Genomic DNA, 15,446 nt, shown 5'->3' on the forward strand with positions numbered 1-15,446 from the left:
GCGCTTTTCGGCTGGGAATCGCGGTGGTATGAGTCCGGCCCACTCTCGGACCCAGGAGCCCTGCCGCTCCCGGAGAACTGGCTGCCTGGGCGCAAGGCGCGGGGGGCTGGGGGAGCCTGCTCGGCCGGCTCCGAGGGCCTTATTTGTCATTTAATAACTGCTGGCTAGTCTTCTCTTGTTCTCTTATTGTCTTTTTGGATTCTTTGAGCTCTTTATTGTAATTCACTATTTTGTCTTCAGTATCAGACACTCTGTCTTCACGTTGGTCATGTCTGCAACATATGAATTGAATACAGTTGTTTTTTTTTTTTTAATTTCAGGTATGTATTTCTGACATCGTTCAAGGATTCCATATCCTTCTTGACTCTGCCATTCGCATTCTCTACTTTTTGGTTGGATTATCCTATCTTTTACCTATTTCCCTGAAATTCAGTGTGGTCATATTGAGGATGATTGCTATGCACTTTTGGTTAATTTACTCTTTGAACTCATGTATTTTCTTCACCCCTTCTAAGAACTTTTCACAGATATGTGCTGCCTGGTATGGGTTTTCTTTTACCTTTGTGACACCTTCGTCTCCCTTATTAGAGTTGAAGGGGTTCAGATATCTTCTATTTCCTTGTTTCCCCATTCTCCTATATCTGCCTATCTGTCAGTTGATCCATCCATTCATCCATACATAGGTAGATCAATAGATCTTTTAAAAATTTAAAATTTAACATTAAAAATATAATTTAAAAATTTAAAAATTTTGCTTCTTTTTTTTCCTTCTCCAATATTTGGGGGTTATTGCAGTTTGAAGACTAGAGAAGTGATGAGTGTTGGCAACTTAATGGAGATTTTTTTGTAGGATGCTGATTCTCCATAAATAATTTTCAACTTTGTTTGTACAGAGCTTGTATTTACTCCTTTTGTTATTTGCTTTAACTGATTTCAACCCTTTCTATATGTTTTGCCAAACAGTTGCTTGTGTTTATAATGGCATCCTCAGATTCAATCTTACAACACTTCTATATGGTAGTCCTTACACTTCCCCCTTTTATCTATGTGCTATGCACACTATGACTGTTTATTATGTATGGTTGCTCTGCAGTGCAGTAGTTGTCATGGGGTGAGAAGATCATGAGGTGTTTGAATGAGTAGTGTTGCACACTAAAGTGGAAGATTGAAAGCAATACTAATGGTAGGTGAGAAGAAAAGACAGATGTGGGTCTGATTTTATTGGAGTACCTTTACTTGAGTTGAGGTTTAGTTCTCAGAGTTTTCAGAGGACATTTTGCAGGGGCAAGTGTGAGATATGAGGGGAAGAGTGTTTACTTTGTGACTGAGTAAATATGTGTGGTTATTGAAACTTGCTTATTCTGAGGATAGTAAGCTAGGTAAGATATGGAAGATCCAGAGCCTTATGATGGGGAAGATCAAAGAATAATACTGGTGATGATAGGTGACTGTGTGTGGGCTAAGTATGGAGAATTTAAAATCTTTGGAGGAGGATTTTATGTGTTTGGAAAAAGAATAAAGAAATATGGTAATAGTACTGTCTTGGGAGTTTGAGGTAAAGAAACTAGATATGGATCTGAGACTAGGGAGGGAAACTAGACATCTCTTAACTCAGAACCAATGAAAGAACTGTACAAGGGTAACGACCTAATAAGAATATACCATAACAACACGTTACTAAAATCACTCAGGAAACACACAAAAACTTAAACCAATATGATATGTGATGGGAACACAGATTAGATATTCTGATGAGACTGTGCATATGTAATTTACAAATACATTCTTTAGCAGAGAGTCTGAGTGCTCACACCTCAATTACTTCTCTGATTCCTCCCCTGCAAAACTGAAGTTAACTCAAAATCAAGACCTCTTTCTGCCAGGTTACAGTCATTCTTGAAGAGTATTTTCCAGTCTGAATTCTTGGGTTAGGAACTCTTGATTTCCCTCTTCCTGGTGTGTTGGTGGATCTGGCAGACAAGTTCACTAGCATTAAATTGTCCACTGAGTCTGCATTATTCCTGTGCAATCAATTCAAACTACGGCAGTAAACGGTTAATCCACTTCAGTGGTATCTATCAGGCTAGGTGAGAAAAAACATACCATAAAACCTTGTTTGGGGCCTACCTTAGCAGTGGGAACACAGCACCGATGTGAACTTCTAATCCAGGGTAACTAAGGTTGAGATTGGCCTCTGACCACAGGAGTTGAGTCTGTAATCACCAGTCCCTGCCTTTCAGCAAGGTTCCCTCCGTCTGCTCTCCAACTGCTGGCAGCCTCCTGTGACTGTCCTTCCCTCACCTTCTCTGGGAACTTGGTACTGCGTCACAGCCAAGAGACTGTTCCAGGATCCAGGCTGAAATACCCAGACTTTCCCTACCTACAGTGGCATTCCTACCAGCTCCTGCTCAGCATAGCTATGTCCTCAGATGCTTGTACTGCAGTCAGTCTGCTACTGTTGACTGAAGGGCAGGTAAGGAAGAAATGGCCTGTGTCCTTCCTGCTGTCTCCGACTGCATAATATTCTCTTGGTCCCAGTACTGTTGTATGTGAGCAGAGAAGTTATTTTCCATTTGTCTCCTGGCTGGCAACTAGCCAGGCTCTGCTGGTGGTTCCATGGTTTGTTTTCTGCAGCATGGACTACCTCTTCGGTATCACTTAATCCTGTTTTCTTCTCTATCATTTAGTTCTCTCATGGTTTATCCTCTCACTTCAGTTCCTCTCTAATCTATTGCATTCCAGACTGTAAGCACTGTCTCCTGGAGGTTCTGAGGTGCTGGGACTCACTACTCAGCCATTTGTCTCTCTTCACCACATTTTCTTTGCCTCATAATTTTTGATGGGTACACAGGCTGTTTCTAGGATTTAGGTACTATGAATTATACTGCTATAAATGTTGCTATCCATGTATCACTCTAGTTGGATGTTTTAGCTCTTTGTGGAAGACACCAAGTGGAAGGAGGATGCCTTTGTGGAAGGGGGACAGTTGGATAGCTGGGTCATGGAATTTCTAATTTTAGTTCTTTGAAGAATTTCCGTAATGATTTCTATAATAATCGTCCTTGTTAACAGTCTCACTAACAATGTAGAAGTGTTCCTTTTTCACCAAAGTATTTGTTATTTTTCAATTTCTGGATGATTATCATTCTGGTATAATTCAAAATCCTCAAATTATTTTATGTTGCATTCTCTAAAGGCCAGTGATGTTGAACGGTGGTTGGATAGTTGTATTTCTTCCTCTGAGAAGCGGCTGTTCATTTCATTTGCCCATATCTTGACTGAATTTTCATTTTAGGTGGTCTAATTTTTTGAGGTTTTATATATTCTAGACACAAGTACTCTGTTTCAGGAATAACAGGCAATTATTTTCCATTTTATAAGTTATCTTATCACTCTGATAACTCATTCATTTTCTGGGTGAAAACTTTCGAACAATGTAATCCCATTTCTTGATGTTACTTCTTGTGCTTGTGCAGTTCTGTTAAGGAAATCCTATCCTATATCTACGACGTCAAGATTTTTACCTATCTTATCTTCCCAAATGTTCAAAGTCTCTGTTTTAGCATTTAGATCTTTGATTCATTTTGATTTTAGTTTTGTACTTGGTGAGAGATATGAGTCCATTTTCAGTCTTCTGCAAACATATATCCAGTTTCCCATAAACATTTGTTGAATAGGCTATCTTTTATCCAACATATGCCTTTAGCATTTTTATCAAAGATCACATAGCTGAATGCATCTGTGGATCCTTCTGTACCCTCTATTCTTTTCCAGTGATCTTCACGTCTGTTTTTATTACAGTTCCATGCCGTTTTTACTGCCATTGCTTTGTAGTATGTCTTCATACCTGCTGCTTTGCTCTTGTTACTCAAGACTGATCTTGCTGTTCTGAGTTTCTTCAGGTTCCACATAATTTTTAGGATTGTTTTCCATAGGTCTGTGAAGTATGGTATTGGAATTTTCACTGGGACTGCACTGAAACAGTATAACAATTTTGGGAGCATAGCCATTTTGACAAATCTGATTCTGCCTATCAAAGTGCAGGGGACACCTTTCCATTTTCTGATGTCTTGATCAATCTCCTTTTCCAGGATACTGTAGATTTCTTTCAATAGGGCTTTCACTTCCTTGCCTAGGTTAATACCTGGGTGTTTCATATTTCACGACAATACCATGGATGATACTGTTTTGATAGTTTCCTTCCCATTGAGTTCATTATTGTATACAAATGCTATTGATTTTTGAGTGCTGATTTTATTGCCTGTTATATTGCTGAAATTAGTTATCAATTTTAACAGTTTTGGATGGAATTATTGAGTTTTCTACATAAAGTATCATGTCATGTGCAAATAATGATAATTTGAGTTCTTCTTCTCCTATATGTACCCTTTTTCTTTTTCTTGCCTTATTTCTCTGGCTAATGTTTCAAATGCAATGTGAGATAGAAATAGTGATAGTGGGAATTCCTGTCTTCTTCCAGATTTTAGGAATATTTTTAGTTTTTCCCCACTTAATATGACGTCCACTGTTGGTTTGTCATACATATCTTTAATCAAATTCAGCTGTGTTCCTTCCAAAACTATTTTTCAGATTTCTTATCATGAATGGGTGTTGGATTTGGTTGAAAGCCTTTTATGCATCTGTTATAAGATGATGTGGTTTTTGAACTTGGTTCTGCTTATGTATTGTGTTACACTTATTGATTTGCATTTGTTTAACCATTCTTGTATCTCTGGGATGAAACCCACTCAGTCATGATGTATGATCTTTTTGTTGATATTTTTGTAGATAAGCCACATTTGATTCACTAATATCATGTAGAGGAATTTTGCATTTATATTAATTAAGAAGGTTGGCCTGTACCTTTCTTTTTAGTTGTGTCTTTATCCTGCTTTGGAATCACAGTGATGCTTGCTTCCATACATGAATTTGGAGAAACATTCCTTTCAATTTCTTTAAGGAGAATGATGAATATAAGTGACATAACATCCTTCAACATTTTTTTCTTAGAATTCCGAACTGAATGTATTATGCCCTGAGCTTTATTTAGTTGGCAGATTTTTTACTACTAACTCAATTTCATTGCTTGTTATTGAGTTGTTCAATACTTTTCTATCTTTTTTTGTAATTTGCATGAGTCTTGATATTTGTCTATTTCTTCAAAGTTTTTCAATTTATTAAAATATATTTTTAGAGTAGTTACTATCTCCTAGATTTTGATGGTGTCTGTTGTGATTTTGCCTTTTTCATTTCTAATTGCACTGATGTGAGTCATTTCTTTCTCTCTCTTGGGAAATTTGGCTAAGGGTTTATATTTTGTTTATTCTTTTGAAGAATCCGCTCTTCATTGTTTCATTAGTTGATCATTTTTTTTCTCACTTTTATTGATTGTTACTGTAATTTTTTGTTAAATTTCTCTTCTTTACGCTGTTTTGGAACTGGATTGTTGTTGTGTCTTAAGTTTCTTAAGATTCCTCATAAGGTAATTTATTTGAACTTGTTCTGTGTTCTTAATGTAAGCACTGATTGCAATAAATTTCCCACTTAGGACAGTTTTCACAGTGCCCAGAGATTCTGGTGAGTTGTACAGGCATTTCCATTAACTTCTAGAAAATATTTTAATTTCTTCTGTGATCCATGGTTATTTAGGAGTTTGTTACTATTTTTCCAGATGTTTCTACTTTTTCCATAGTTTGTTTTGTCAGTGATTTCTAATTTCATTGCACAGTGGTATGATTGTACATGTGGTGTAATTGTAATTATTTTATATTTATTGAAGGAGGCTATTTGGCCTAGTATGTTTTCCATTTGGGGAAAAGCATTGGGTGCTGCAGAAAAGAATGCACACTCTGTTATAGTAGAGTCAAAGTCCCCATATGTCCAAGGATGTTGTTCAGCTTTGGTAGTAACTGGGTAGTCTTTTCTTGTTCTTCTTCTTTTCTCTTTTTTTCCTTCTCTGAGTACTTCTTCATAATTTATTATTTTGTTCCTAAATTCAGACATTTTGTCTCCATGTTAGTTATTTCTAAAATTTATGAATTCTATTGGCTTTTATTTTAGATATTTTTCTAATATCTTTTTGAGGATGATAAATCTTTGGCGAATTTGTCATTCATATTTTCAACCAGTTTGGTCGTGGCTTCCACGTTTTTACTTATTTTCCTTATACCCACTTTGTGTAGATTGATAGATATTTCCATAAACTTTTGGTTTATCTCCTCCTGGAATTCCTCTAGTGACTTCCCCTTTCTATAATAATTTAGTATAATTCTGCAGCCTCTTTTCTCCATTTGTGTTCCCTTGGTTTGCCTTAATAGAAGTGCAAGACCATGGGAGTCTTCTACTGCCTCGCTTTCCCATATTCCTTTGTTGTATGTTTTTCTGATTTGTATTGTTTATCATTCACAGGAAATCCAGATATTGGCATAGAGAGAAAACCAGTTTCCATTCACTGTTATGCTACCTTGTCTATGGTGGTAAATTCTGTGTCTTCGATGGCATCAAATGTCACTTGTGTATTGACAAAAATCTAAGAACCAATCATGAGCATTTCTTAGCTAGAACTAAGAGGGCTATGATTTTATTGAAAATAATTAGACCTCTCTTATATTTACCTACAGTACTTTAGACCACTAGATTCTGCTGGATGTATGCAGCGGTACCAGAGCTCAAAAATATCACTAACCTAATTACTTTCTCCTTCAGGACTGGCCACTGTGATGAATACTCCCACAGCTCCTGGAGTACAAGCCCTATGAACTTTCTGGCCTGATCCCAGGCCTTCCAGGAGATCCCTATTTAGCTCTCCCCCTCTCCAAAGCTATCTCTCAGCCAATCTCTGTGGTAGGGTAACTCTTCAATCCTGAAGTGAAACTCTCCCTCTGTGTATAATGATTGCAGCTTTAATTCAAGGAAACATCCTTAGTTATTATGTGTATTCATAGACAACATCATGTGTGTCCTTAGAAGTCTGTATATTGTAATTTAGTGTACAACTGTATTAACCATACTTATGTTCCAAAATCTTTCACTTCATATATATATACATATATATACATATATATATATATATATTCCACTGCATATGAGTTGATAATTGTTACAGATTTTAAGCACACATTTCTTAATATGATATTTCACTTTGTGATGAGATGAGATTATCCTGGTAGGCTATGAAACAAGGTTTTCAAATTCTTGACTCTAATTATAAAAATGTTTCATCAAATACAAAATGGTTTGATTAGATTTCTGGCTGTTCTAAAACATTGTATGCATATTTTCTGATATTATTTTCAATAATGATTATTAAATAGACATACATTACATGTTTCTTTTTATTTATGACTTTATATCTTGCCATCCATCATTTCACATGTTTTCACATAAACAATCCAAGAAAAATGATGTTCTGAAGATGTATTTTATAACTTATTAATATTATTTATTTTGAATTAATGTCTCCCTTCTATTGGCACATGGATTAAGCTTACATGTTGCTACAAATAGAACTACTCCCATTGAGGTGGTCCACAGAAGATTTTTCTCTGAAATATACCCATGAACTATTCAGCTGTCTCTTATTTTTGTTTTAGAATCACATCACAAATAGTCATTTGGGAGAAGCAAATTTACTCAGGTACTGAGAGTGAGCACCTCATTAAAATGTTCCTGGGTAATAAGCATGCAGAATGCCTCAAGTGTAAGTAGCTGGTGCAGATGGATAATTTGAATATGCATACATTCGAGCTTTATATTGCTCTGCCATGCTTAAAACTACCATTCATTTGAATTAATGCCATAGCAGCATATCTGTTCTTTTCTACATTGCACTGAGAGTTCAGTTTGAAATTATACCTTTGTGCTGTATTATAGATGAAAGATTTGGGGGCTGGGGATTTAGCTCAGCGGCAAAAGCGCCTGCCTGGCAAGCGCAAGGTCGTGAGTTCGGTTCCCGGTACCGGAGAAAAACCAAAAAAAAAAAAAAAAAAAAAAAAAGAAAGATTTGAGTGTTTATTTTTCAGTGCCAGTCTTAAGGACATGAAACCTAAGCATCAATACTCATCATTACACCTGAGAATGTGAGCGTTCTCACTTAGATAATGTCACTCAACATTGTCCTGGTATCACGTTTCTGCTAAAAAAAAAAAAAAAATCCAATCTGACTGTTGAATCCCATGGTTCCAAGTTCTCAAATAAACCTGATGAGTTCTTTACTTACTAGGTCGTGTCATATTTCTGTAAATTATCATCTTGTTACATGTAGTCAATTCAGGCAACCCAACAGCAATTAAAACCTAAGGAACTTGGTGTGAAAAAGAAATTGGCTTAATTCTTATCACATGCTGAATTACTCAGAGTAGTACAGCTCTGTTTAAAATATGCACAGGGTGATGACTTGAATGTACAGTAACAGTACAATATGAATTTAAATCAATTTGCTTATTTTATTTGACAAAATTGAAACTTACACTTTTTAAAAATAAGAAATGGAAGTAATTGGAAGAGTATAGATACCTCTAGGAGAATTAGCTCTGTCCTTAAAATCCATTCTTCTTTTAATCCTAGAATTTTTACTGTGAACAAAAATAGTGAATGAATTAGAATATACATTTTGATTGTACAAAGTTTTAATTTCACTTAATTAGTAAATGTGGCTACTGAATTACAGTCTCTTTTAAAAATGTATTTATTTTATCGCTCTTTTGTCATTATCTCATATATATATTTAATACAAGATTTAACACATGTTAAGATTTTTTAATTTCTTGTGAGAAACAGTGGAGAGGAATGAAGAGGAAGAGTAGGAAAAAACTGAAACATGGAAGGAAAGAAAATTCATTTGCTGACAACAAATACTGAATTTCACATTGTGCTTCAGTGTGATACTGATCCATGAATGTAATTATGGCTGTTAGGATTACATGCATTAGAATAATGTAAAAGGAATGACTCAAAGAAAGGGAAGCTAACAAAAGAAAAATAAATATCTATAGCTGAAGAAGGAAGAAGCTACTTATACTTAGGAACAAGTAAGGATAAATTTCTTAAGCTTTACATTAGATGCAATTTGACCATAGCCACCAGACATGTTCACATGAAAGCTTTATGCACATTTACAATATAGCTAAGGTTCAAAATTGTGTCTTACCAAAGTACAAGTAAATGGGATACAAGTCAAATTATCATCTACTTAATAAGATGCTTGAAACTTGAAATTCACTTCCCAATAGCAATACAGTTTTAAGTACAGTTCTCACCAAGTGTTGCATCTTGAGTACACTGAGAAACAGACTTTGAGACATAACGGTGCTGCTGCAAGTATATTTAGGAATAAGATAAACATCTGTGAGGGAGTCAGGACTGGGTTGATTTTAGGGAGGGATTCTGATTTAGGGTGAGATGGTCTTTGGCCAAGCACAGTTCTTTAAAATGTATTGAATTGAAAGCTGTCAACCGGTTAAACTTGCCGGCAGCTAGGGACATAATTGCTTTTATTCTGATATGCAGAAGGGGGTGGTCTGAGCTATATGTCACAAAGTCCACAAAAACCAATTTAATATTTACTATATTTGAGCTACCATAGAAATGACAGTATCTTCAATTCACATACTTTGCCCTGGATAATGAGAGAAGATATTAGCACTGAATAAAATTTCAAAAAATGTTTTTCTCATTGTCATCCTTCCAACTCCTTCTTTTTTATTAAATTTATCAGAAGAGTTTAGATATACATAAAATCCTTCCTCATTAGCACCCAGCGAGTCATTCTTCAGGTAGGATTTCTTCACATTGTACCAAACCACCTTCTACATATATGCCCAAATATACATTCACACTTCTCACCTATTTTGGCTCTATCTCATACTTCTCACGCCCCAACATGAAAATTAGATTTAACAGCCAGTCAAACTGTTCAGTTCTTTCATGTAGCACAATGCAATTCTGAGTAGAAACAATGTTATTGATATAAACCGTTGGATTGTGTGAAAGACTAATAGTTTTAATTCCTCTCACAATCCTTTACACTTAAAAATTAACTATGGGAACTCAAATGAGTAGCTAACTGGTGGGATTTCAGCTGTACAAGGAAATAAAGATAATGGATTTAGGAGAAGAATTAATCTTTCTTAATGTAGCTCTTTAAAACTGATTCAATTTAGAAGTATACTTACAGATTTTTACAGAAGACTTTACTCAAATTCTCACAGAAATATAGTTGATTTTTCTATCTTATCCTACAGAAAATAAGCATTTAATATACAGAGTAATAGATAGAAATCACTACATATATTAATATTTCATTCTTCACAGACTATTTTAATATATACAGCTCAATACTTTCAGTTGCAATACACCCTGCATGGTTTACTAACAATTGGTGATCAACTTGTAACACCCAGCTGAACTGAATCAGCATGGTGCCAGGTGTAGGAGGCCCAACTGAGGACTGTTGCCAGAAGCACGAGAGGCAGAACTAGAAAGGAAGAAACTCTGCGGCTGTAGGAAGCTGTTAGGGAGCTGCTGCTCTCTTGGGCTGTTCTGGGTGAGCATATCATGCTGGCTTTCTTCATGAACTTGGCTGTTCTCATTGTTGAAGGATCTCAGGACCTCATTGTCGCTGAGAATGGCTGTGGTAATTTTCAGGGGAGCTCTGGTTCTTATTTTGAGCATTGCTTCCTGGCTCCAGTGCAGATCCCTCAACTTGCTGGCACAGATCCTTCATCCCATGGACACAGACTTTCTAGCTTCCACCACTGACCTTTTGGCCTTACTAGCACAGATCATAAAACAGGCCTGCATGGGACATTGTCATGGGCTCTTGGCCTCCAGTTGGACTCATAAGGGACACTGTGATGGGCTCTGGGTCTTCAGCTGGACTCATGCAGAACATTACCATGGGACCTAGGCCCTCAATTTAATTCCTTGATCTTTAGCGTGTGGACAGATTTCCTGCACTCTTTTGGTGTATGACTCTTTGGGTGACTATTATAAAATAATTCTATAAATTATATGTCCTGTACTGTTCCCCTTTTAAACCTCAAACTACAAACCCCTGCAATATTAGTATTAGAATCTACACTAAACTACTGTTATTACTTCATTTGAACTTAGAAGTTAGATGACAATTCTGTTGTAAACTAAAGTAATAATATTATTCAGAATATTGATTTTTAAAACCCTATACTTTCCACTTAGCTCTTTGATTTTCAAACAAATAAAACTATAAGATATTAATTGCCAGTTGTTTGAATCTACCATGTTTTCATTAATTTTGCTGAGAATATTACTCAATTTATTACAAAAGAGAGTAACAAAGTCAACCTAAAATAACATGCCAATTGTCGTTATTAGCATCCACTCATAGGTTCTTTTATACTTGCATCTTCTTGTGCCATCATGTATCTTTTTAGCTTTAAAATAATTGCACAACTTTATGTTGTTAGCATATTACAAGATTAGCAAAATCTCACTGTAAAATTTATTCATTTTTTCATTCAACACACATTTATTAAGAACTGTATTCTTTGGGAGGATTGCCAATATTAGAACATTTGAATACTAAACACAATTATAGCATTCTCAGACTGGATGGCTGAGCTCACTACTTAAAGACAGTACTCAGCACTTTAGAAAATGAGGAAAATATTAAAGAAAAATTAAGGCAATTTTCTTGGTAAACTACATACAGATTTTCACAGTAAATAGTTAACTAATTCCAAAAGTATTACATGTATATGGACAATAAACATTACTTTTTCTCTAGCCATAAATGCGATGACTCAAAATCGTAAACCTGTTTCTTCATCATCTTCTCATCTTCTGACATGAACATTTACTGTGTGTTTTCTGTAGATCATTGTCTTTAGAAATCACTATAGGCAAAGTGCCCAAACTGTAAGCTTTTTCAAGGGACACAAGAAATTTGTCTGCAACATTAACTTGAAAACTATAGGCAACCAAATAAGAAGAAAAACTTGCAAATCATTATCATTATTTGCTTAAGTACATAGCCACAAAATGCAGTATAAATTAAGTCAATTCCATTAATTTTTAAATTTAATACTCATAAAAATTTACTACACTTGGAAAATACTTTATGTGTTAGTTATTCTCACTTAAGAAGAATTTCCAAGTATATAGAATGCTTGGAATTACTTGTACAATTATAAATAAATTATTTGCCAACAAATAACTTCCAAGCAAAATATTTAAAAATATTTTAACTGTTACAGTGTTTGGGCTCAACAAAAGACTTGAAATGAGACTGTAGTTATATACAACCCACTATCCTAGTTTAGTTAAATAGATTATCTGAATTCAGTGTAACCACTTCAATTAAGAAACACTTTCTAAACTCCTATTAGAATAGTTGAACTAACTTTAAGTGTGTGTACATTATCTAAATTGATATTTATAATTTCACTTGCATTTAATTCTATAGAAAGTTATTTATTATCTACTCTATGCCTGGCACTGTGCTAATTATTCTGAGTACAGAACTGCAATGGTTATACACCTGTTCTAAAACAGAGCAAAGACCAATAAGAAATTCAGGCAAGTAATAAGAAATGTATATGAGAGTGTCACAAGTGCTACTGTAGAAGTAAGCATGATGTTCTGTAAAAATATCTAGGAAAGGAACTATAAGATACCTGGACCCTCCATATCGGTGGATCCTGAATCTGCCAATTCAATTAACAAATTTGAAATCAGTAGGATAAATTAATTTTAGCAATTGAAAGGGAGGTAAAAGAAGGTAGAAACATCCAGGCAAAAGGAAGAAGATCTTGTTTCAAAACACAAAGACAGAGAAAAAATAGTACATGAAAATAATCAAAAGACAGTCATAAATTATACCTCTCTTTGTTCCAAATAGATAAAATGAATGTTTACTATGTGGTCACAGGAAACTAGAAATCTTTAACAAGCCATCAAACTACTTTTGCAAAGAAAAAGTCTGATCTAGCAGAAGTGAACCTGCTAAAAGAAAAGTGAACCTGTCAAAATGTGCATGAGGGCCTGGGGACTTAGCTCAGTGGCACAGGGCCCTCGTGGCAAGCACAAGGTCCTGAGTTTGATACTCAGTACCCCAAAAAAGAAATGTGCACTAGACAAACAGGTTCCTATATGAATAAAATAATGTCTCCATCCATATTCCAAAGTTTATGTCTTCTCCACATTTCATAAAAATAACCTTTAAAAGCAGCAACTTATCTAAGGATTTCAAAAATCATTCTTTGGAACCATGGTATAGCTTCATCAGTGGAATGAAAGTGAATGGCCCATGTAGAGCCACTAATATAATGTACTAACCATATTGTACTTTCTGAAAAATTGTAAGACCTTCCAAAAAGCAATCCAAGTATTTAGATAGTATAAGGGACCCAACATGTAAAATGTAACTGACAAAAGAAATTTTCCAAAGCAGCAGAGGCCTGTACACAATGGACCATCCATATCGGTGGATCCTGAATCTGCCAATTCAATTAACAAATGTCTTTTTTACTCTCTTGTTGCTGGAGAAAAGCACCTAACACCTGAAATTTAAAGGAGAGGTTTATTTTGGTTCTTCATGTTTAGAGGATTGAGCACACAGTTGGCTGCCTCCAAGGCAGGAAAATCATGGTAGCAGAAAAAAGCTGCTCAAAGCATGGTGACAGGGAAACAGAAAGTAAAGAGGGCAGCTGAGGAACGAGATATGTCCTTCCAAGTCATGCCCACTGTGACCTGCCTCTTCCAACAAGACCTCACCTCACAACACATTCAGCCTTCAAGTGATTCATGGATTAATTTAATGATGAATATAGCACCCCCATGGTCAAATCACTGTCCAAAACCCAAGCTCAGAACATGTGAGTCTTTGGGGTGACAGTCTGCATCTGTACCATAACAACAAAGAACAGACATTTGTAAGATAGGGAGAAACTGTTCAAAAGGAAAGACAAACTAGGTGGGGAGGAGAGGAAGGGAAAAGGAAAAAGTGATAAAAAAAATAAAATGGAAACAAATCTTTGTAAATAGGGAGGAGAAGAGGGGTTGAAGAGAGGAGAGATGATTGGACAAAAGAGGAACCAAAATACATCATGTACAGGTACAAATGCTCCACAGTGAATGTCATCATTATGTATATGTAAAATGTACCAATAAATTTAATTTAAAAATATTTGGAAAAATTGTACCAGTACTAAATACGCGGAAACTTTTTTCTTGTCATTCTATGAGCAATACATATAACAACTGCTTTAGAGCATTTGCATTGTGTTATTGTGCATAATCTTGAGATGATCTTACATGTCTATAGCTGTTTTCCTGAGTAACGAATTTGAAGATATCAATATGTAGTACAACAACCATTGTTAATTTCCTATCACCTTGTCTGAATTTCATTATTGCTTGTATTGTTTTTGTGTTATTTTGTAAATATATGTGTATTGGTTATTATGCTTTTCTCCTTTTATCTTTAAAATAAAAAAAATTAAAAATGAAGTATATGGGAGGGTATTCATAGTGTATATGTAAATGCTGTGCCATTTTATAGAAGAGACTTGAGCAAACATAGATTTTTGTATCCACTTGAGATCCTGGAACTAGTATTCTACAGATATGAAAACTATACATCATGAAAATACTTAGATGATCAAACCTGAATTGTCTGAAATATAATTTCAGGTATGAAAATAGCAATTTGAAATAAACGTGATTGCTAAATGACAGGATGCAATTTTCCATGAGTCAACCTTGTTTTTGAGTGTTTGGGAGCAGAGGCACTGACCACCTTTGCTGTACACTGTTATTTTAGAGATGCTATAGCAAACAGTCTCAAAAGAAAGAGTTAGCTTTTCCTTCTAAGTTTGTACACTGTTATTTTAGAGATGCAACAGCAAACAGTCTCAGAAGAGAGAGTTAGCTTTTCCTTCTAAGGACAGACTCATTACTATCTACTATCACAAAAATAATGACTTCCTGGAGAGGAAGTTGGAGGAAGTTTTCTTGTAACCCATAATAAATAATTGAGTCTTTCTAAACTTGGGGTTCTTCAGATGTCATTTAAACTCACTTTGTGGACCACACTGTGTTACTCTTGTGGTGCTTGGAGTGGGCATGATTAAGAAAGTCCTTGGTCACATGCCAGTCTCTGGGAAAAATAACCCCTATAACTGAAAGGAGAAGAGGTTTATTTTGGTTCACAGATTCTAATGAGTATAGTCCACGTTGGCTGGATCCAAAGTAGCAAAACCATGGCGGAGGGACTGGGGATTTAGCTCAGAGGCACAGTGTCTGCCTGGCAAGCGTGAGGTAGTGAGTTCGATTCCCGATACCAGGAAAAAAAAACCAAAAACATGGCGGAAGAACATGTGGAGGAAAGCTGCGCAACTCCTGGCAGTGACGAAGCACAAAGAGAGAGAGAGGGAGAGAGGGAGAGAGGGAGAGAGGGAGAGAGGGAG

At 35.6% G+C, this 15,446-nt stretch overlaps 1 pseudogene; it reads left to right on the forward strand.

Moving 5' to 3' along the window:
- The window catches only part of LOC102026795, a 91,555-nt pseudogene that overhangs the window by 74,272 nt on the left and 1,837 nt on the right, over positions 1–15,446 (forward strand).

Source organism: Chinchilla lanigera, unplaced genomic scaffold (genome assembly GCF_000276665.1).
Source record: "Chinchilla lanigera isolate Chin_1 unplaced genomic scaffold, ChiLan1.0 scaffold00133, whole genome shotgun sequence".
Classification (NCBI taxonomy): domain Eukaryota; kingdom Metazoa; phylum Chordata; class Mammalia; order Rodentia; family Chinchillidae; genus Chinchilla; species Chinchilla lanigera.